General features: G+C 43.6%; 1 protein-coding gene across 11 annotated transcripts in view; it reads right to left on the bottom strand.

The window, feature by feature from the left end:
* LOC127003739 (organic cation transporter protein-like) overlaps positions 1-12,846 on the bottom strand; it is a 351,884-nt gene extending 339,038 nt beyond the window's left edge. For all 11 annotated transcript variants that reach the window (XM_050870708.1, XM_050870715.1, XM_050870709.1 and 8 more), the window contains exon 1: positions 12,768-12,846. The gene's annotated coding sequence lies outside the window, so the exon portion shown is untranslated. The remainder of the gene's footprint in view (positions 1-12,767) is intronic.

Raw genomic sequence — 12,846 nt, 5'->3', positions numbered from 1 at the left:
AGTGGTCACATGATCCCAGTTTAGGGTTAGGACTGGTGGCGTGACTAGTGTGTGTGTGGGAGGGGCACGACGTCGAGAGGAGGGACGTCTGTGTGGCGGGGATGGGTGGCGAGGCGTAAGTCAAATCGTTGAGTATCTAGGAAGAAAGCTTCTGCTCAATATAAATTTTGTACCCGGGATGTTTTTATAAGAGCTCATGATTGCCGTCCCGTCAGCTGACTCTCTTCACACTTCTCAGATTCGTTCTATTCCTTCTTGTTCTCCGCTTTGCTACGCTTCGGTGATCCAGATAAGCCAAGAGTATTACGAGGCAAAAACTATATCATCCTTAAGTAGGCGGCCTTCATTACAAACACCTTGTTTTACTCCGAGTCGAGTAAAGTTTCAGGCCAAGAAAGAAGTGTAAACATGGAGATAATTGAAGGGTCGAGGTGATCATTTAGCGGCGATGAAAGATAAAACACCTCTTACACACCTTTGATTCACCGAGGATGCGGAGTGAGTGGGGTGGGAAAAATTTCATACAACCAGCATTAATGTCAATAAAAGAGATGAAAGGCTCGTTTTCAACACCAGACACGAAGGTCAGCAGCGCCTCAGGTGTGAGGTGGCTGGTGACTGGGCTTTGGCTATTTGGCTGGCAGCTGGTAATTGGCAGGTAAGAAGGGAAGGACATATATAACTGGAGAATTTTATTTAAGAACAGGTACGATACAATAAAAAGACGAGATAACGAAGGAACTTTGAAGACATTTTCAAACATTTAGAATGACAGTGAATATCAAAAGAATGGCAAAATAGAAAGTTACTCAGACTGATGTAGAAAAGACTGCAAGATTCATCATAAAAGCAAATCTAGACAGCTCTAAGAACTTGTCATTACGAACCAAGAAAGTTAACGAAATATCAAAGGGATTAACGAATAAGCAGCGATGAAGAAGAAAAAAGACAGAAGATGAACACTAATACATGCCAGCAATATCAACGAACCTTAAAACAGATAATCGAACAAGAAAGGTAAGCAAGCGACAGTGAAAGAAGAGAGAAGGCAGAAGGTCCATCAGAAATTAATAAAACTAAACATGTTTACGAATAACACGAAGCAGACACACCGCAGGCACATTAGGAGCCCGATGCACTGTGCCCATGAGGTGATCTGGGTCAAGGTAGTCATTAGCAGCCTCAATCTTATTTTCTGGTTCTTTTCACACCACAACATTTCCAGCGAGTACTCCTGCGCACCTGCCCCCCTCCCCACACCTTCCTCACACCACCTCATATTCTCCACCTCATCAGCGTAGACGAACGAGCAGAGCCACGCCACAGGTGAGGAAAGGTAATTATCCTCCTCCTCCTCCTCCTCCTCCTCCTCCTCCTTCTACTCCCCTTCCTCCTCCTCCTCCTCCTAAGGGTTGCAATTTCTAGCTCATGTAATTGGTGCAGAGGAATGGTGGTATTAGTAGTGTTGGTGGTGCTGAGGGCGTTAGACCAGGTGTGGGCGTCGCAATTATTCCTGAAGTAGTAGTGGTAGTAGTAGTAGTAGAAGTAGTAGTAGATAACACTGATTCCACTAACTTTCAAGGACCACACGTTAGCTAAGCATGAAATATCTTGCCACTGATATGACAAAGAAAAACTAGGAATACAATATAACCCACGGTGATGGTAAGTATAGAGACACGCCAACACATGCTCTCAGAGCCTAAACACTGGTGAGTGAGGCAAATACTCGAGCCAAAATTTGAGTCTGTAGAGGTTACATTAAAAGTGTTAGGCGTAGATAAGAGGGTAAAAGGAGGAAGAAGAGGAGGAGAAGGGTAAGAGAAGGATAAGAGTAGAAGGAGGAGGAGGAGGAAGAGGAGGAGACGAAGGAAAAAGGAGGAGGAGGAGAAGGAGGAGAAGGAACAGGTGGAATAATAGTGGATATTATTATAGATTTTACTGTGATATTATGGAAGAAACTGAACGGAGAGGAGAAAACCGCGGACAAGGAATAAAAGAAAGAGAACGAATAATACAACAAGTAGAGGAAAAAGAGAAATGAAATAGGGAAAGAGAAATAGAGCTAGGAGAAGGAGGAGGAAGAGGGAGGAGGAAGGAGAGAAGGAAGAGGTAAGAGAAAAAGAAAGGAAAGAAGAAAGAGGAGAATGAGGAAAGAGTAGAGGAGAAGGACGAGAAAAGGAGGAAGGAGAGGAGGAGGAGGAGGGAGGAGGAGGAGGATGAGTAGAAGTAAGACTGATTTTTTTTTTTTTTTTTTTTTTATAAAGTTTAAACAGTTAAAGAAGGCATAAAAAGCCCGCTACTCACACTGCTCAAGGTGTCAAAGAGGTCAATGTCCAAAAAGAGGATTTCAGGGGAGGAGAGTCCTGATACCCTCCTTCCAAAAAGGAAAAGTTGGCGGGAGGAAATAAGGATGAAGGAGATTGTTCCAGAGTTTGAAGTTTAGAAGCGTGAAAGATGAAAGAGTGAAGATGCTGGTTGATAAGGAGTTTGGACAGTATGAGGTGTCGTGAGTAGCTTGGAGCAGTGGAACAGGAGCCATAGCAGGAGGCATATGCAGAGAGAAGTCAGTAAGGAAGAGTCAGCAGCAAATATCGATAGAAAGTAGATATGGCGGCGAACATGAGAGGAAAATAGAGGGTCTGAGAGGAGAGTATGAGAGAAGAAAAGTGAGCAGGCTGATGAGGAGTAAGGCCTTTGAGGTGATGGTGGACCCCAGGATGGATGGATACTCCTCCACGGGCGAGCAAACTCCCCTGTAATTGTGGAGCAACTGTGCAGGGAGAGAAACACTTTACGGAGCGGTACAGAAAGCGCCAGCCCTAGAGAACGCAGTAGTAGAAGAGATGATTGACGGCGTTTTGAGTTGGGATTTAGGATATAGAGATTTTGTTTGGTCAGCTTTAAGGTATTAGCTGGTGTTGGAAAGGAGGATGTGTTTGTAGTGATGTCTGTGTGGATAGGTGGTAGTGAGTGGAGTGTTGGTCGTTGTTTGAAGGACACCGTTGAAGGGTTAAAGAAGGTTTTGCCCCAATTGAGAGTAAGAGTAGTGGAATTCTACTATTTGCCTCAGGTAATAAAGCCTGTACTAGGTGGGTCTTCTATTGGCCTTGTTCCTAATAGAGAGTGGAGTCATCAGCGTAGAGTGGATAGGACAAAGAATTTTGAAAAAGCTTCGCGTAAGAATGGATAAGAAGTGGGTTTTAGAAAAGAAGTGGGACAATGGACAGAATAGGTTTAGGAGATAGGACAGACCGTTAGGGAAGAACAGTGAAGAGGAGTCAGGAAGGAAACTGGAGATCAGGAGGTACAGAAGGATAAAGGTCAGAAAAGAAATAAAACAAGAATTTACAGAGATTGAGATAAGCTTTTGAGGCCAGAAGCACAATAGCAGATTTGTGCAGAAACCGCTAGAAGAGGATGACCGAGAGTCAATTAGGAGGATGAAGGCCGAACCAGAGGAAGACGCCCCTTGGAGGATAGAAGGAAGCAAGATAGAAAATCAGTTAGGAAGGGATGAACTGTTAGAAGTGAATGGGATTGATTCAAAGCTGAACAGGAGCTTTTGAATAGGGCGGTGGAATAGAGAGTTGGAAATTCCACCAAAATGGCTGGGCTATACAAGGCATACTTCCAGCAGGAAGGAAAGGTGAATGTTGATAGGCACTTCAGAAGGATTTGAAGTAGCAAGTTTTCAAGCAGAGAAGAGCTTCAGATGTATAGGACAAGAATGCAGAAGCATCAGGTCTAAAACCAATCAGAAAGGAAGCTAGGTTAGCATAGAAAACTGAGGAGGAAGACAGTTGGGGTCTCAAAGGGAGAGTGGGGGATGAGTGGAGGAATTATTTCTGAAATTAAAAAGTTTGAATGTTCTTACGAAAGTTTTGGAGAGAATAGGGGGCCTGAGAGAAAGATGGAGAGACGAGAGACAGGGTCAAGGCAGAAGATGAGGATCAGGAGAGAGTGAAATCTGAGGAGATAAGAGAGCAGGAGGTTTGGAGGAGAAGAAAAAGAAGAATGCAGAAGTCAAAAAGGAAATATTTTCTATTGATGCTAGATGTTTGGTAAGTCGAGTGATAGAGGAGATTGATCGGGCTGAAATACCAATTTCAAAGTTAAGTCTGAAATGTAGAAGGTCAAGTTTTTTTGTGATCTGAATCTCTATCTTTAATAGCACGAGAACTAAGCAGGTAGTAAACCACAACTTTAAGAGCGTGAGGAGTAGAGAAACAACGTGGAATGAACCTCCATTCAACAACAATTTAGCGGAGTATGCTGAAAGAGAGGAGGGCCTCTGTGATGTACATCATCATTCCTGTGATCTCCAGAAAAGTAGTAATACAGGTTCCACTGAACAGTCTCTCTAAGCATCGCCTGGGAGTTCCTGACCTGAAGCTATGGAGCAGAGCATCAGAGATACAAAATAAAATTTGATGTAGAGGGCTATAAGAATATGTACAGGACAAATTAGCAGAAGATGAAATAGGAGAAGAGGTCTAGGATGTTGGGACTGAAGAAGACGGTTGACAGAGCGATAAGAGAGGTACCAACTGCTCCTGAGGTCTTGGGAAACAAAGTTAGAGGTGTTAGGTGCTGAGGTCCAGTGAAAGGAGTCATGCAGAGAAGGGTCTTGAATGAAATCTCTAAGATGGAGATGTTCAAAAGAATGAAATTAATCCAGATGGCCTGCACTGGGATTCAGGATGTCAAAAGAATTTCATGGAGTGGAAAGAGTGTCATTGAGAGATATACAACACAGATATGTGTAGTAAAAGAATGATGATGAAGTCTTAGGTTAGAGGTAGAAAATTCAAGAAGAGTCAAGGTCGTGGGGTGACAAGCAAGTGATGTCATTGCGTACAATAGATTTTACCAGCTTTGGATTGAAATTTAGGATGATATAGTGAGAGGGGAATGACGTAGATTAGATAGTTGGATATTGATAAGCAGAGAGGTGGGGGGGAACAAGATTAGATAGATTTATTACAGTGACAACAGGTAGAAGGGAGGAACATGCCATCCCGACCCCCAGGCAGTAAGAACAACCAGAGGAAAAGAAGAAGAGCGGCAATTGCAATGAAGGATGCCGCATACAACACGAAATAAAAGAACAAATGAACAAAAGCAAAAGTAATAGCAGGGAGTGTCTGAAAAGGACAAGAAAGAGTACACGGAGGAATAAACTGTTAAAGGCGGAATTAACCAAGAGCCTGAAACGAGATACCAAGGCGGCGCGCAGTCAGCCTTAAACGTTCTCTTCACGGACACGAAAACTCGCATGAACACTGGCAATTGAAAAACCCAAGTTATAGATTCCGATACGGGCAAATTCTTGTTAAAACGGTCACGCAGCGCTGGCCAGCAACCCCACGAAATGTCAGTGATATGGTAATTCAACACGACCAAAACAAATAGCCGATCCTCCTCTGTTTGTTTTGGATCTCCTCTCCTTAGCGCCTTGAAATATTCGTGGCTCCTTATCAAGATCGGTCATGTAGTGGGCTCGGCTAACACAGAAAGATGCCCCTATCAACCCTTTTGGTAGGCAGATTTTCATCATCTAGCAGGAGCCATCATTGTCAGCGACCTCTGAACTGATAACGCTCACCGCAACCCGATTTCTTCTCCCTTTCACTATCGACCCTTCATCTTCCAATTAATCACAATCTCTGCGGCTATCATCACCACCTCTATCATCGGGCATATCAGCTGCCAGTCTCGTCGCGTAACGAAGGAGGTTATGGCGACAGTGACTTATCTTTGTCGTCGAAAACAAACCTCTGCTGGGCCTTCAACACATACCATATTGCGATTATTCCAGCGAGAGCGCATAAACCCGCGTCTCAGTAACGGCTAAGGCAGGTGTGGGAGCAAACAGATAAGGTATGTGTTAAGAGGCTCCTTCTTAAACACACGCACATAAAAGTGAAGAGGACTTAAGGGAAAAGCTAACACCTGCTAAGCGGCCTCAAGATTAAACAAGACGATTTATGGCGCGAGTTGGTGTAAGGAAATCCCCATGACACCTTACAAATCAATCGGCGAGGGGAATGTTAAGCAGCGCCCCGCGACACAAAGCAGAGGGCAGGTGCTGGGGGGCGCGTCTGACGTCATGTGGGACCGGAGAGCCGCAGCGGGGGAGCCTTGCAGGTACCAGCTTTTAACACGACTCGCGAAGACGTCAACAGTGAACAGTCTCTCGCGAGGAGCAAGCAGGCAAGGGCGCACGACAAATTGATCCCTGATCCCCTCAAAGGTACCTAAAGTCGCCTGGAAACAGAGATGTGCATGATCCACAAGACAATAGAGAACCGAGGGTATTAGAGGGCGCTGGGCTGTTGGGGGGGAGGAGGGGAAAAGAATCAAGTTGCGATGTTGTTGGTCTGCCTAACATGGAGATCCGGGGAGAAGGTCGTCATGGTGAGGGAGAGGCGCCCAGGTCCTCACGCCGACACACTCCCCGCGTCGTAACTCTCGAGACGCCGCGTTTAGGATGAGCAACAACGTGTACTAGGCGATGGTTAAGGCTTCGCTGGTATTTGCACGAGTATATGACAACAAGAAGAGGCTCGGCGCTGTGAAGTCTGGTAAGGGGAGGGATGGGACGAGATGGAGGGGCTGAGCAAACAGGTCTCAGACAAGCTAAACTGCTAGAGGACAAGGTGAGGGGGCAGAAGGTGTGAAGACGTGAGAAAGGTGCAAGAAAACAAGGCAGTGTACAAGAGTAAGGAAAAACAGGCACAACAAAAAGAAATCAATGAACGGAGTACGAGTTGAGCAATTTGAGAGGAAAAGCGAAAATTACAAAATACAATAAAGAGGATAAGGAACAAAGTTTAGGTAAAGAAAGGTGCGTCGCCTTCAGAAGGAAATATTTCTTTATCTAATAACGTGCGCACGTAAACCACTCATTAGTTCTACACGATAATATACTGAAAATGAAATTAACTGAATCCTAAGAAGATTTTCCAGAAGGGTCTCAAGTATCATCTCACACACACAAAAAAAATAAACCGGAAAAACAGAGAAAAATATTAAGCCTTCAACAACTCGCATAAGATTAAAACGCCGCCCACTTCAATGTTGCTTCCTCCTCCATTCACACTCACGCCAGCCTCTTGCCTCTTTAAACGACCTTCCGAGAGATGTATATCTTCGCCTAAAAAAAAGTTTCTGCAGCTGCAACAAGCAAGAGTATGCAAATGCCGCCGAGGTGAGGTATGTGTGGCCGGGAAAGTGAACAGCCTGTGCGTGGCGACCCTTGACCAGCCAGCCTCCGCCGCGTTACCCCCGCCGCCTCCACAAACCAACAGACCGAGTGATTTGTCTCTGGACGGGGTGGGGGTTGTGTTAGTGTGTGTGTGTGTGTGTGTGTGTGTGTGTGTGTGTGTGTGTGTGTGTGTGTGTGTGTGTGTTTAACAGTTTAGCAAAATTCTTTGCTTTCTTAAGTACCTCATTCGAAGTCTGTTCCTCTTTCTGGTCCTTTATCTCCATTTCCTCTTAGGGTGATATATCTCAACTGTGGTAGGTCACTGTTCTGCCCCAAAACTTATCAATAGTAGTTTTCTGCAGGGCTCCGTTCTATCTCCCTACTCTCTTTCTATTTTTAATAAATTATCGTTCCAAAATAACCTGTTCTCTCAATTCTTTGCCGATGAGTCTAACTCTTCATAACTCTACTTTTTATAATGGTGGTGGTAGTCTTAGCGGCGGTGGTACATGTTGGTGTAGCTGTTGGATTGGTGAGAAATCTAGCGTCGCTGAGTTGGTCGAGGAAACTTTGTAAATTCGTAATTGGTGATGAGGTTGAATCCACTCTGGGGGGAAGTAAGCTGGGTTCTACAGATTCTGTAATTCATCGTGATCGTTGTGGTTGAAGTTAGACGTATGGAGAGCAGATGAAGTAGCCGAGGCCGACATTACATCTCGTGTTAACAAAAGACCATATGAACAGGAATTATATAACTCGAGGCTGGTCGTTACGAAAAGCTTAACTTTTGACCCTCCTATCATTTCTGAATGAGACAGAAGGAACATGGAGGCCTTCACTCTCTCAAAAATCATCTTTTTCACCTGACAACTTGACACCACCTTTCAGATATACTTCTCATATTCTTCGATGACACAGTTGTCCCCTTCCTCTACGATACACCAAACATACATTTCTTTTGATGTGCTGCCTATAGCGCCGGTAGAATTTCTTGAGGGGTCTCTTGGGCGACCCCAGCCCGTTAGTGGTGCAGGCGAATTTTATTTATAGTTGCTGCAGTGACATATGACTGTTGCTTGGCCCATGCTGCCCCCCGGTGCTCCATTTGAACGAAGTCGCTGAAGTTAGGTTTGGTTGAAGATCTGGGCAGCATGTGGGTGATCTTCCACCACTCATCAATGTTTAAAACTTGTCAGCGTGCATCGGTGGGACTCGAACCTAGGTCCTCGGTCTCACAACGACCGCACGCTGACCACCACCACCTCCCCATTCATTGAGTCTGTATTTAACATTAAATCTCAATTAAGAACCTCATATATCATCTGTTGCTAAATCAGCTTATTTGAGGTTAGGCGCTCTGTAGTCTCACAAGAACTTTTCCGACCTCCCAAATGTTATATATATATATATATATATATATATATATATATATATATATATATATATATATATATATATATATATATATATATATATATATATATATATATATATATATATATATATATATATATATATATATATATATATATATATATATATATATATATATATATATATATATATATATAGAGAGAGAGAGAGAGAGAGAGAGAGAGAGAGAGAGAGAGAGAGAGAGAGAGAGAGAGAGAGGAGAGAGAGAGAGAGAGAGAGAGAGAGAGAGAGAGAGAGAGAGAGAGAGAGAGAGAGAGAGAGAGAGAGAGAGAGAGAGAGAGAGAGAGAGAGAGAGCGAGAGAGAGAGAGAGAGAGAGAGAGAGAGAGAGAGAGAGAGAGAGAGAGAGAGAGAGAGAGAGAGAGAGAGAGAGAGAGAGAGAGAGAGAGAGAGAGAGAGAGAGAGAGAGAGAGAGAGAGAGAGAGAGAGAGAGAGAGAGAGAGAGAGAGAGAGAGAGAGAGAGAGAGAGAGAGAGAGAGAGAGAGAGAGAGAGAGAGAGAGAGAGAGAGAGAGAGAGAGAGAGAGAGAGAGAGAGAGAGAGAGAGAGAGAGAGAGAGAGAGAGAGTCCTTGTTCGCCCTCGCATGGAGTTTGCAGCTCATGTGGAAGGGGTTGGGGGGAGAAGGTTTTGAAGAAAGTAAAATCAAAAAGGGTTTTCGTTTTCTCTTCTTTCACTGAGTCTTTTTTACCTTTTTTTTATTTCACCTCTATATTGTCTGTCGATATTTTCATGCTACCTACTCTTTTGAACTGGCCAACGGCATGCCTTTATCCCTCTCTTTACCTCTTCCGCCGCCACGCTTTATAAGACTTTCTACCGTAGCTTATCCCTCTGCTATCCAAACCCCGCCGAGTGGCCTAAGACGATCCACATGCTGTCCTGAAGACAACCTTAACCCATACTATAGATTTTCTCTCTAAGAAGATGATCAAAGATGAGCTTCGGGGGGAGGCAGCATGAGCCATGCAAGATGGCGCCCCTAATACAAACTTGCATGCGCCGTAACAGGTTTGGGCCGACCACCAGGCCCCTCCAAGATAGTCTATCGGCGCCATAGGCAGAAACGTAAAAAAAAAAAAAAAAGACCAGCATCTTCATTTTTTCATCACTTTCACTGGCAGTCTCTGGTGCAGCCTTCCTTTATTCTTCTTTCCTCCTGTCGTAGCGGGGAGTATCATGACCGGTCAACATACTCTAACCCTCTTTCGGCTACTCTTACTAACAACATTTTAGGGAACAACGCCATCGGGCTTTTTTTTTATTTTTTTGGCTTTGGGCTGCCTCCTTACTGCAAAAAAGTATATTATTATTATTATTATTATTATTATTATTATTATTATTATTATTATTATTATTATTATTATTATTATTTATTATTATCATTATTATTATTATAAGTCGTAGTCGTAGTCGTAGTCGTAGTCGTAGTAGTAGTAGTAGCAGTAGTAGTAGTAGTAAGAGGAGGAGGAGGAGGAGGAGGAGGAGTTGTTGTTGTTTTATAGAAATATTATATCCTCTACGAACAATTTCACCCAAACTAAGAAGTCAACACTACATAATTATTGTTTCTATCAAGATAGTTTTCGTTCCTTCATAGTAAAGCTATAACGCTGAGAATTCTCTTTTTTTTATATGCAAATCCTCCATCTTTGTTGGTACGTTTATGTTGGCTAGTTGTGATTCATGCTGAGATCATCTCCGATATGTTCGGCGCAAAAAACAATACACTCCTGATGGGTAATAAATATCGAGTCAGCCGAGCCAATTTGTCAAATGTCATGAAGAAAAATGACAGCAAGAAAATAACTAGAATAAATATTCCACTGCAGTGCTGAAACCCTCCGCCAGGGGACATTCCCATCCTTGGCCATTCTTTACCAGCCCGAGGGAGTCCTTCATTCACATTTTTCTTTAGTGACCGTGAATAAATAGAACTGTTCCAGGCACATTTGCAGTTTACAGAGAGTCTCATTTACATTCATGAGGCGTGTTGGGGCAGTGTAAAGCATTGATATTGCTTTTTAAGAACTACAAGCAACGAATGAGGTGAATCCTAATGAGCAGCAGCAGCCTGAGGCAGGGGTTGGCGCGGACGTCACCCCGCCATGGTGTGCGTGGCGGTCGGACAGCAGGGTGCACGGGTTTGATTTGCCTTGTGATAGCCGCATATACACAATACTTAACGGATATTTATAAGAGAATGGGAGTAACAAAACAGACTCTCCATCGGTGTTTGCCAAGCTACTAAAGGAAGATTAGATGAAGCTAGGAATGCTTGGTGAAAACGTATGAAAAAAGTACTCTAAGGCTATCGGGTAATATATCTCCACGTAAAGAGAAGCCTTGGGGAGCCGGCCGTTTGCATGTCCTTGTGGCCGGTCATTAGGGCACATGCATATAAACAAGAGGAGACAGGGCGGAAAAATAGAGATAAACAAATGAAGGCAGCTCACACACGTCACTGCCTGCACAATAATTTATCCTCGCGTGTGTCTTGCCGCTGTACTCCAGGCGTCACCTGAAGAAGGCCGTGCGACACACCTCTCCTCAATAATTACTGCCTGACAATTAGATCCACATCGCCTCCAGTGATCGATTACAATACTTCGTTCCAAGACATTTCCCCAGCCCCGCCAGCCCCTGCCCCTCCCTGCCTGCCTCTGCCCGGCCCAGCCTGTGTCGTGCGCCGAGAAGTCAGGCCTCAACACAGTCACCCATGAACTCTTATAATTTATATACACTCTTCAATGATGCTCTTTTGATACGGGTCTCTATAATGGTTAACTTTTGAAGAAAATTATCTACGATCAACAAATTATCTCATACTTATGACAATGTCCAGTCTTATTGTATCATAAATATGTCTAATAAATGTTTTTGAAGTGTTTTTCTTCCTTTTTTTTGTTAGTTGTCTTTCGTAACTTAAGTGAAAAAAACAAGTTAATGAGAAAAAACTTGATGTACATCAAAGCTCCTGTCCTGGCAGTATCCATAGATCGACGATAAAGAGTACTTGCTCATATCGGGAGGGTACCTGCAGGCGATTACGAGTCCAACACGTGATCAGGTCGTGGTGAATTACACACACACACACACACACACACACACACACACACACACACACACACACACATGCGCAAACGCACACACACACACACACACACACACACACACACACACACACACACACACACACACATACAAACACACGAACTTCTCCTCGGGGCATTTCAAGGAGCGGCGATGAGAAACATGACACATTGTTCCTCTTGCTGAAAAGATGAGGAACCGAAACCCATCACTATTCCGAAAGAACTCCCAGATACTGTATTTTTCCGCTTCCTTGGCACGATATGATAATTTTTTCTTCTTGGCCGCCGCTAACTGCGTGGACGCAAGATTTCTTGTCCTCTGTGGCGGTCACTTCATTCCCCAGTTACATGGATAACCAAAAGAGAGCCCAAAGGTATTACCGAGTTGACCATCAGTGTGCGTAAACATTTAAATTACTAAATCAAGAGTCCAGTTTGCTTTGGTGTATCGTAAAATATGTATTCATATTTATAAACTCTCCCTCGGTATACCCAATGGTATTCATTCGCATGTTTCCTAGAATTTTGCTTAAAAAGAAACTAATGTCTTTAGACATGAACCCACTTGACATTCATTTGTTAAGAGTTGCAAAACTTGAACACATTTTATATTTCACATATCTGAATATACCTTATAAAAAATATATATAGAAAAATATTATATAAATCAATCCACAGCATCAAATGCAAATGCCTAGTACGAGTGTTTTATGACTTTGCTATAGGCTTGCATACTCTATTTTTGTTCTGAAGTGTTTACTCCTGTTTGACGACTATACCCAAATATGATCTGCATGTGTGTGTGTGTGTGTGTGTGTGTGTGTGTGTGTGTGTGTGTGTGTGTGTGTGTGTGTGTGTGTGTGTGTGTGTGTGTGCGCGCGCGCATGAATGCGCGCACGACATCGCTCTTTTTGTGTTCATAACTCTTCAAACATGTCTTTGATGCACAAAGGCAAAATATAACTATATCGGGACCATGCACTGATAGATTAAGAGGCAGTAAGGATAGTTCACCGAGCATTTGTTTTACTCACCGTGCATCGCGCGTCGTACGTCCGCTACACTAGATCGTCGTGTGCCAACCAGCGGGCAACGGTGCACGAGGGGCAAACT

Source organism: Eriocheir sinensis, chromosome 26 (genome assembly GCF_024679095.1).
Source record: "Eriocheir sinensis breed Jianghai 21 chromosome 26, ASM2467909v1, whole genome shotgun sequence".
Lineage (NCBI taxonomy): Eukaryota > Metazoa > Arthropoda > Malacostraca > Decapoda > Varunidae > Eriocheir > Eriocheir sinensis.
Note: the sequence above shows the minus strand (reverse complement) of the source record. Positions and strands in the feature narration are given on the sequence as shown.